Here is a 9,561-nt window from a genome sequence, read left to right as displayed (position 1 = left end):
GTGAAAATTCCTCAAGATTTGGGGAAACTGGAAAGAGAAACATACTGAAGATTAGAGAGACATGATTATGGCTATTAATCTCGTGTTATAAGGAAACTGTGGTGTAAATAAAATTATTCAATATTTGACCCATGTACAGTGTCACTAATTTAATTAAAGTACTCTGAGAAATTACATTGCCTTTGTACACATGGGAAGTATAGGGAATTTTGTTTGAGGGGAGTTCAAAGTGGTATTTGAGATTTTTCTACAAAAATGAATAATTGTGAATTTAATATTTTAAGACATGGTTTCTTTGATGAAAGTTTCCTGTATGTCTCAGATGGATACTTTCTCTAGTAAAGTAGAGAAAGAAAGAATGAATGTAACCAATGAAAGGACTTGTGATCAAGGAAATAAATGGCTGTGGTATATAAACTAAGGGGAAGAAATTCAGAATAGCTGTGTGGTGAGAAAATATTATGGGTAAAAATCACTGACCCTATTCTTAGGGGAAAGCAATAGTTAGCATGAGTCAGTGTTAGCAGAAACAAGCCCTTAGAGTGAAATTCACCTCTGTGTAGAGGACCAATCCAATGCCGGTTAAGTCCCAATTTCAGATCAATCTAGTTTGTCATAGAGTTGCTCTTAAATTTGAATCATTACTGGGGTTTGTCAATCAAATGTGCAATTAAAGGCGATCAATGAAGGATGAAGAAAAGTAGGTTTTTGAATTACCTTTTTAATTGACCAGGGAAAATCCAGAGAACAGGCTCGAGTATTTTAACAACATTAGGTTAAAAAGGCAGCCTGTGATTGCACAAGTCCTTAGCTTGTTTATAACTAAGAGGAATATTGAATCCTTTTTTTCTAGGGTGAAGTGCCTCATGGAATAGCTTTCAGTGTAACAGGAAGGAACAATGATCTGAACAAGAGTGTTAATTGCTCAGTTGATCAATGATTAGCCAGACTGCCTTTCCAGAATATCATTTTATTTCATTAAACCTAGATGTTTATGCATGTACCATATTGGTGACCTCACATTTAGATGGCAGAGAAATGGGCACTGATTAGTGAAGCAAGGAATTTAAAAATGTTATCCATTGTTATTTAATCAATACTAGTTTCAGTGCTCCCTGCCGCAGGCATTACAACAGAGAACTATGGCACAATGGAAGACTTATTTTTTAGGAATTAACTTATTTGCTGATCAACGACAACAAAACAAAAAAAAGGGCCTTAAACAGAAAATGAATTTCCAGAAGCTTTTCAGGCTTACTGCGTGTGCATCTGGAGCCATTTGATTTTAAGTAGAAAGACTAAGTGTTCTTTGTTTCATTGGTGCAACATAAAGAAGTTCTTTCCTATTTATTCCCATTTGTGATACCACAAATCACTATTTGTTTGATATATTTCATGTCGTTATTCTGCGCAATCACAGCAACCCCTTTCTGGAATACTATTTCCAATTTCTGGTCAGTCAGCCTTAAGGAAATAGAAGGGGGATTTGTAAAAGCTCAGAAAAAGCCAACTAAGGTTGTGAGATGTACAGTGAGATTTACATATGAGGAGAGTCTGCAAAGACTATGGGCCAGAACCTCAGCTGCTGCAAACTGGTGTCGTTTCTTTGCCTTATTGAAGCTACACCATTTCATACCAGCTGAAGATCTGGCAGTAGCGTTGTTTACTTTGGAAAGGCTAATAAGCAAAGACAGCAGGGCTGGCCTTAGGGATGGACCACGAGGTCACTACCCAGTGCGCCGTGATCAGGGGGGCACCATGCGGCAGCGCAGAGGTGCATGCTGCTCTCTGGCAGGGGAGCGCTGCAAACTCGCAGAGGTATTGTATGTGTATGGTGGGGGGGGGTGTCACAGATTTCTCCCTGTTTCCTCCCGGCAGAGGAACATGGGAGGAGTGTGAGTGGTGGTGCACAGACTCTACACATCCCCCCTCAATGTTCCTCCATGCCCCCCTTGGGGGTTGTGAGAGGGAGAGCAAGGAGCAACATCAGGCTCTCCCTGCATCCAGGTCACTTTCCCCACCTGGACTGTGCTGTGAGGCATTAGGAGCTGCTGCTCTCCTGCCCTCCCATTACGCACAACAGGACTCCAGACCAGGGAGACACACTGGTTCGAAGACGCTGTAAAGGGGACCACATTTTTCTGTTTCGTCTGGCCAACATTCAGAGCACAACAGCATTCACTTCCAGACTCATTCTCAGTGTATCATCTGCCTAGGAAAGTGCCAGGGAGCAGCTGGGGGTGGGGATAAGTTGTGAACATTGGGAGATTTATTGATTTTTAGTATTTATTAGTTAACCCTAACCCTTCCCTTCCCTTCCCCAGATCCCATTTCCACTAAAGTTCCAACTAATTGAATTGTTATTTCGGTTGTGTCATTCCTTTGCTGGGGTTTGTGTTGATGTACTTTATTGTTTCCTGTATACTTGGTTTTATACACCTTGCCAGCAATGGTAGCATTATTCATTTTCCCAAGGGACAGTACCCCCAGTGGGCCAGGCATAATGAGGAGTCACCTTGAGGGGAGGCACCAGGTGTCACAGAAATAACCCAGGATTCAACCCAATGTGAGCTGGGAGGAGAAGTCATTCCAAGTAGAAGGCAGCATGCTTGAGCCACTCCCTGGGGGGCACCGCCGGGACTTTAGCTTACAAGGAGTGCCAGTACACAAGTTATTGGTCAGCTTGTAAGAAGTGAGTTCAGTACCACCTAATGGAGCAGGCTGTAAATTACAAGATGGGGAGCACTTTCCTTTCTGACTGGAGCAAACCAGAAGGCTTGGAGCTAGGAAAATCCTTAATGGCAACAGGAATCCCCTGTGAAACTATGAATGAACAGACTGGGTGTTCTCAACTGAGTGTTCTGACTGGAGAGAGTGAACCATGTATGAATGGCCCAAGTATTGAAGGACACCCTCAATAACGAGCAGCCTTGGCAAAGCACTTGTAATGCTGCCACCCCTGCATGGGCCATCAGCAGTGCAGATTGAAGCAGGGACCTCTGGCTGTCAATACATGAGCCTCTATTGTTTGAGCAAAAAACCCAGCTCTCTCAGCCAAGACTATAATCGGCTCAATCTCTACTTGTCCTAGCCACTATTAGTGGGGGACAGAGTTCCACACTAAGCAGGCATAATTTACCAGCAAATTAATAATATGAAGTAGTGGATCATAAGGGACTAGAAGAAGAATAGACGAGTAGACAGACCAGTGATCTGTATGGATAATCCAATATTATAGTGTCTGTGATGACCCATCCTAAAATACACATTGTTACCACACGGCAACAAAAATCTCCATTTTAAAAGTTGGTCTGGACAATTAGATAAGTAAAGATAACAACAGACTAATTAAAATATTGAACATTGTAACATTAAGGCCTGTTTCTTCTCTTACATACCACCAAACTTACACTGCTTTGATTTGACTGACTTCAGTAGTTACTTCTGATTTAGACCATTGTGTAAGTAAATGGGGAAATCAGGCCTCAGGGTCCACAGTTAGATCAACTGTTCTACTAACAGGGTGATTTGGGTTTCCATCTTTTAGGGCCATTGCCATGATATAAAGTTTCAAACGTTAATGCCTCTTGTCATTTTTGTGTTGAGGCTTATTCCCCATAAAAGGCTCTGGGACAAGCTCTGACACATTAATAGTTTTGTCATTGAGGGCATCATTCACTAGAGCTATATTCAGTGTCAAACTCTTTAAAAGAATTGCTCTCTGAGTCACAGCCTAATGCTGTTACAAACCCTTTGACAATTCCAACAGTTAATCATTAAAATATTTAGACATGTTTAGGATAATGCTCTATTTTGATACATCCACATACAGTGGTGGCATTGGAACAATTTTTATAGTGGGGGTACTGAAAGGCATTGAACAAAACTGTAAATCATGTATATGATGGAAACCACTTCAAATTGCGGGTGCTACTGCAGCCCCAGCACCCCTAGTTTCAGCACCGCTGTCCACATACCTCTGTGGCCTGATTCTCCCCTCACTTACTTCAGTGCAACTTCATTGATCCCAAAGGAATTGCTCCTGATTTGGAGTGTGATCCACTTGATATCAATGTGCTTTGTATCAGGCCCATCCACAAGTTTAAATGAGAGAAGACTCATGCTCATTGTGTCTACAGATCAGTGATAGGATCACCTGTTTCCAATTTATTATTAATCAATAAATCACTTTGCCTAAAAGAATCCTTAGCAAACAGTAAAATGAGATCATATAATCCAGCAAGCTGTACTCCAGAATTCTTTTATGAACCATCAAAAGACGCCTAAAAAAGTGCCAAGCAATGTCAAATTTGGCAGAACAAGATTGCTGATTGCAGCACATCCCTCATATAACCCCGGAGAAATAGATGAGTAGTCATTTTGCAGTCTATGTGTTTCAAAACATGATGAAAAAAAAATCAAGTATTTTTCAAACTTTTTTGCCCAAGCTACACACTTCTAGCATCATCATCTAGGGCTTGATCCTGCAAGGTGTTAAGTATTCTGGCCCTGATCGCACAAAATCCTTAAGCCCATGTGGGAGCCTACGGAACTCCTCACATTCCTAAAATTAAACAAATCCTTAAGCACTTTCTTGGCTGAGGCCAGAGTGCTCAGCACCAGGCAAAATCAAGGCCCTAGAAACTTTCTCAGAAGTGCCATGAATAATACCATACAGGGCCTGATTCTGCTCCCAAGGAGGTTTTTGTCAGAGAAGGACTGGATCCATAGTACATGTGTTGTATTAATCCTTCCATGAGTTATGGTAAATATTTGTTTCTGAACTGAAACTAACACAGATATGAGAATATATTAATAGAACAGAATTAAGCTAGTACATTCTACACACTTTCCAAAAAAAAGAAAAAGGATTTTCAATGAGAATCAGCCTCAAACTTGTCAGAATTTATTATGTTTCCTGGGAGGAAAAGAAGGAAACTAACAAACAAACAAAAAAAGTCCAAACAAATTAAAAACAAACCGCCACATACCAGCACAAATATCACATCTCTGCTCAAGAAAATGCATCACCTTCGGGTAGGAAATTACATATTTGTCCCATTATCATTAACTTTTTAGTAATTAAGAACAGACAATTCACACTGTTAACGTGAGACACTCCAATTACCTGGGGATTGAAGGAATTAAACTATAACTTGTGCCTCTTAATTCTCAATGGGTGTGTTTACCACATGATAATCACACCACCTGGTGTGATTTATTACTCAATTAACTGCACTGATTTTTCTTGTCTCACTAAGGATGTATTCAGGTGGGTATGGTGTGTACACAATTCCAAAGGAAATCTTTGTATCTGCATTAAAATCTATTGTGTTTATAACTATAAATATTACAATATATACTGGAACAGTTATCAGTTGTTTAGGCTATTACTTAATATTTTACATTAACTCTCAATTTTAAATGCAAGTATTTCAAAAAGCAGATGTAACACTGATCAGATAATTAAATGTCACACAGGAGCTCTGATACCATTGTAAGCTGTTTGAGGTAGTAACTGTCTTTTACTAGATGTCTGTACAGCAACACCTGGAACAATTGGCCCCTGACATGGTTGGAGCAACCATGCATTACGGTCATAATAGAGTATCAATATAAACAAGTGTGTAAAATGAAAAGTGTTGTATTTATTTAAACCATTCAATCATTTCTGATTGATTAATCTTTAATTATCTGACATCCTTTACCAATTCCTCTACGTACAGTAAATATTTAATACACTGAAGAAAAAGATAAAAGCACTGGAAAACAAACCATCTAAAATGGTTGCATTATGCAGATGCAATTAGTCCTCTTTCTGTAGAGGCATCAGAAAACTCAGTGTCTCCCCAAGGTATCTTTAAATATCCTTTGATGAATTTTCTCATGTCATGCTTGATTGTGTATGTGCCATACACTTCCAAAGAACATGTACAATGGGAACAATTATTTCTCCTGCGTAACTGTAATAACCACGGCCACGTGTATAGACCATACACAGTATTTTGCATGCTGCACTGTCATCTGTGCAAGAGCAAATATTTCTAATTTAGTACTTCCACAATAAAACATTGTATCTTGTCACTCTTCTTGCTGAGGGCAGATTGTTGAACACAAAGGAAGAAATGAATTTGTATATGAGGCATATAAACAGGCCTATGTTTGTAGGTGTAGCATGTTTAGTTTATGTAAATCAGGAGAATGAACACCCATTTTCAGTTTCAAGTACCTGAAGTTTAAATTTGTGAAATCAAAACTTTGAATCTAATTCCCTGTAAACTTTGGAGAAGTCCAAATTTGGACTTTGATTGAGATCCAAATTTTGTTGGCTCTTTTCTGAATGAAATTAGACCTATTTTCAAGCAAAACGTAACCTGTTTACATCAAAATGGGGGTGTTCACATGTTTGTATTGGGGTCAGGAACTAGCCCTGAGAATAACCGTAAATAGATACAACACAGTAGCATTGAGGCAACATCGCTAATGATGACAGTTAGTACAATTCTGTATTTATTTTGGCTCTGAGTTACACATATCAGTTTATGCTGTATGATGGATGTTTTCATCATTCACAGAGCCGTACTGTCAGTGTTTTCAGTAGGCATCACAGAAAAAGGAGGAATAAGGTAGCTTTGTGGATTTTCAGGTCTGCAGGTACTTCTGTGTCTCCTCTAGTTTCTAGTTTTGTTTGGCTTACTTTAGAATGAACTGAAACTGTTCTGTAAGCATCTTATCAGAATTAAAGTTAGGTCTGAGCGAACACTTCAGGTTCACTTGACAGTTAGAATTTAATATGGAGGAAGTCAGACTAGATGATCATGATGGTCACATCTGGGATTAAAATCTATTAATATATTAGGACTTGCAACTGCTGGCCCTTCTGTGCCCCAAAGATGTCCCAACATTCCCTTTCTTACCTTAAAGTCCATCTGGAAATTACTAGGACTTGTTTAGGGAGGAAAGGGGTAATGTAGGAGGCCCAATACAAGAAGGGAATTTGCCAGTTTTCTCAACTGTTTGAATAACCAGAGCACGTTTGCTGGAATTTATGTGCCAGGGCTGAAGCTGACAAACACTCTGGTTAAGATCCTCATACACACACTACCCCCCTTTACACCGCTCCAGCCCTTTTGTGTGGTGTAAAAGGGCTTAATAGCCCAACTTCTGGCTTGGGGAGATTTTAGTTTGGTAAAGCTATAGGCAACTGAAAACAGGGTCTTATAATGGGAAGTGTTGGGTACCCTTAATAGCAGATAGTGCTAGCAGCCCTGTCTAATTGTTGTGCCAAAAAGTATTTTTTAAACTTATTGAGTCTTAGACACACCAATAATGAAAGTTCACACTATATTATTTAACTCAACGGGCCTGTTCCTGTTTTCATTAAAATCAGTGCCAAAATCACTGATTATTACAGCCACCATTTGGGTGGAGTGACCATTCACCACCTCTTGCTTTGCCTCAGAAACATGAACAAAAACAACTAGTATCAGGACCTATTGAGTATCAACTTCAGGAATTACTGTTTAAATAATTCTTCCTGGTTGTGCCAGGACTGGACCCTGGAACGGAGAGCAGGGAGGCTGTGTCTCTTGTGCTGTCAGTGACACCTGCTGGGTCCAGTACAGTCTTGGAGACAGTGCTGATGTATAAAGTAAGTACTGACTGGAGGGATTACTTTCTTTACTATTACACATACATATTCTCATCCCAAACAGAAAATTCTTTCGTGTTAGTTCTATTTTTAATCAGTTTTTAGGGTCATGAATTAACATTTACTAAAGAATGTGAAGTCAAAAGCTTCATTTTGACACTGTATATTAAGATTTAATGATCCACACTTATTTACACCTAAATGAGTTTTTTAATGGCCTAATTAATAAAATGTATCCGTTTGCCTCTTCAAACTAAACCACTCTGAGGTAGTATCTTTTAGTCATTTTAAATGTTTAATAAAAGATGAAAAACTTCATTTATCTGGGATAAGTGAGCAGTTTCCTCTTCTGACAAACACATTTTTAGCACTGCCTCAAAAAATAATGGAAATTAAATTCACAATGTTCAATGGAATTTAAGTGTTTTGTTTCACAAAAAAATGTGAAGAAATGTTCAACTCTCCAAAGCTAAACTTGTGCATAGGAAAGTCTAGATGACAAAATGTACTACTTTCCAAAAACCCTCCTTGTCCTGCTGAAACACAGTTAGGCTTGTTTCTACAAGACACTGAGCAGTCTTACCTCCTGCTTAACCCCTCTCAGGAAGTGCTCAGCACAGATCAGACCCTTGGTTCCCTTGACTTAACGGATCATGAATACCTGGAAAGGCCTTGGAGAAATGGAGGATTCTGTGTGGTTTGGTTTGCAAGGACATCATTTTGAAGATATGATTCCTGATTAATTTTTAAGTCTTCTTTCAAACAATGTTTACATAGAACTTAATTTATTTTAAAGAAGAGCTATTACAATAATTTTTTGCACTTTCTCACTTTTGATCTAAGTGCTTCAAAGCACTTTCCAAAGGTAAATAATATTCCCGTTTTAAAGAGGGGGAAGCACTGATGTACAGAATGCTTAAGTGACTTGGCCAAGGTCACACAAATTGAGTGGCCTAGTCAGGAGTAGCACCCAAACCACACTCTTAGCTAATTCTTAATCTCAGCACTTGGGCCATGACCCTGAAAACATTTACACCTGTATTTGGTCTAAGTACAGGAGTAGTCCCATTAACTTCAGTGAGGCTCCTCACAGGAGTAAAGGTAACTATGTGCATGAGTGTATGCAGGATCGGGGCCTAGATACTGTAGTGACAAGTGCCTTAGACTCCCAGTGCTCTGCGCTTAGTATTAGGCTGTGCTGCCCCTCACTCAGGGTGAGATAAGACATATCAGACAGGGCTGGAAGAACAGAATAGGCAGCTCTAGTACAGGGGAGGACAGTCTCCTATCAGTTTAAAAAAAAAAATCAAAAGATTGACCTCCACCCAAAAAATCATGAGAGTCAGTTTCAACAACTCTCATGGCTTTGATATCAATCTTGTGATTCTATTTTTGGTTCGTCGTCTGATTTTCAAACTCCTGGAGTTGGCTAAGCTCACAGAGACAGAAAGACCAGCATTGCCAAAGTGAAGGAGTCCAAATAGCGGCTGCTGATCTGCTCAGTCAACACGATCTATTTTATCACGCGGCTTGAGATCGAAGGTGTCTCAACTATATTTTTAGCATATTAAAGTGAAAAGCTTATTTGTCTTTTCACTGTGGCAATTGTACTCTCAGTGAGGTGCTTCTGCTTGTTCTGCAAAATACTAAAGACAGTTAATCTGATGATGAACTGAGAGGTGCAAAAATGAGTATCGTTTAAACCTCTATTATATCACTTTCAAATAGCCAGCCAGAGAGCACACCTGACAACTTAGGTAATGACTGTTTCTGTTTTAATTTGCACTGTGTAAATTCTGAAAGATAAGGGTAAAGTTATCTGAGCCTTCTGTAGGGGTTGGGGGAGTATGTAATGTAATCAACTGATGACGTGTTCCACTTTAAGATCATTAATATCAGAATCGGAGAGA

The sequence above is a fragment of the Chelonia mydas genome, chromosome 12 (genome assembly GCF_015237465.2).
Source record: "Chelonia mydas isolate rCheMyd1 chromosome 12, rCheMyd1.pri.v2, whole genome shotgun sequence".
NCBI lineage: Eukaryota > Metazoa > Chordata > Testudines > Cheloniidae > Chelonia > Chelonia mydas.
Note: the sequence above shows the minus strand (reverse complement) of the source record.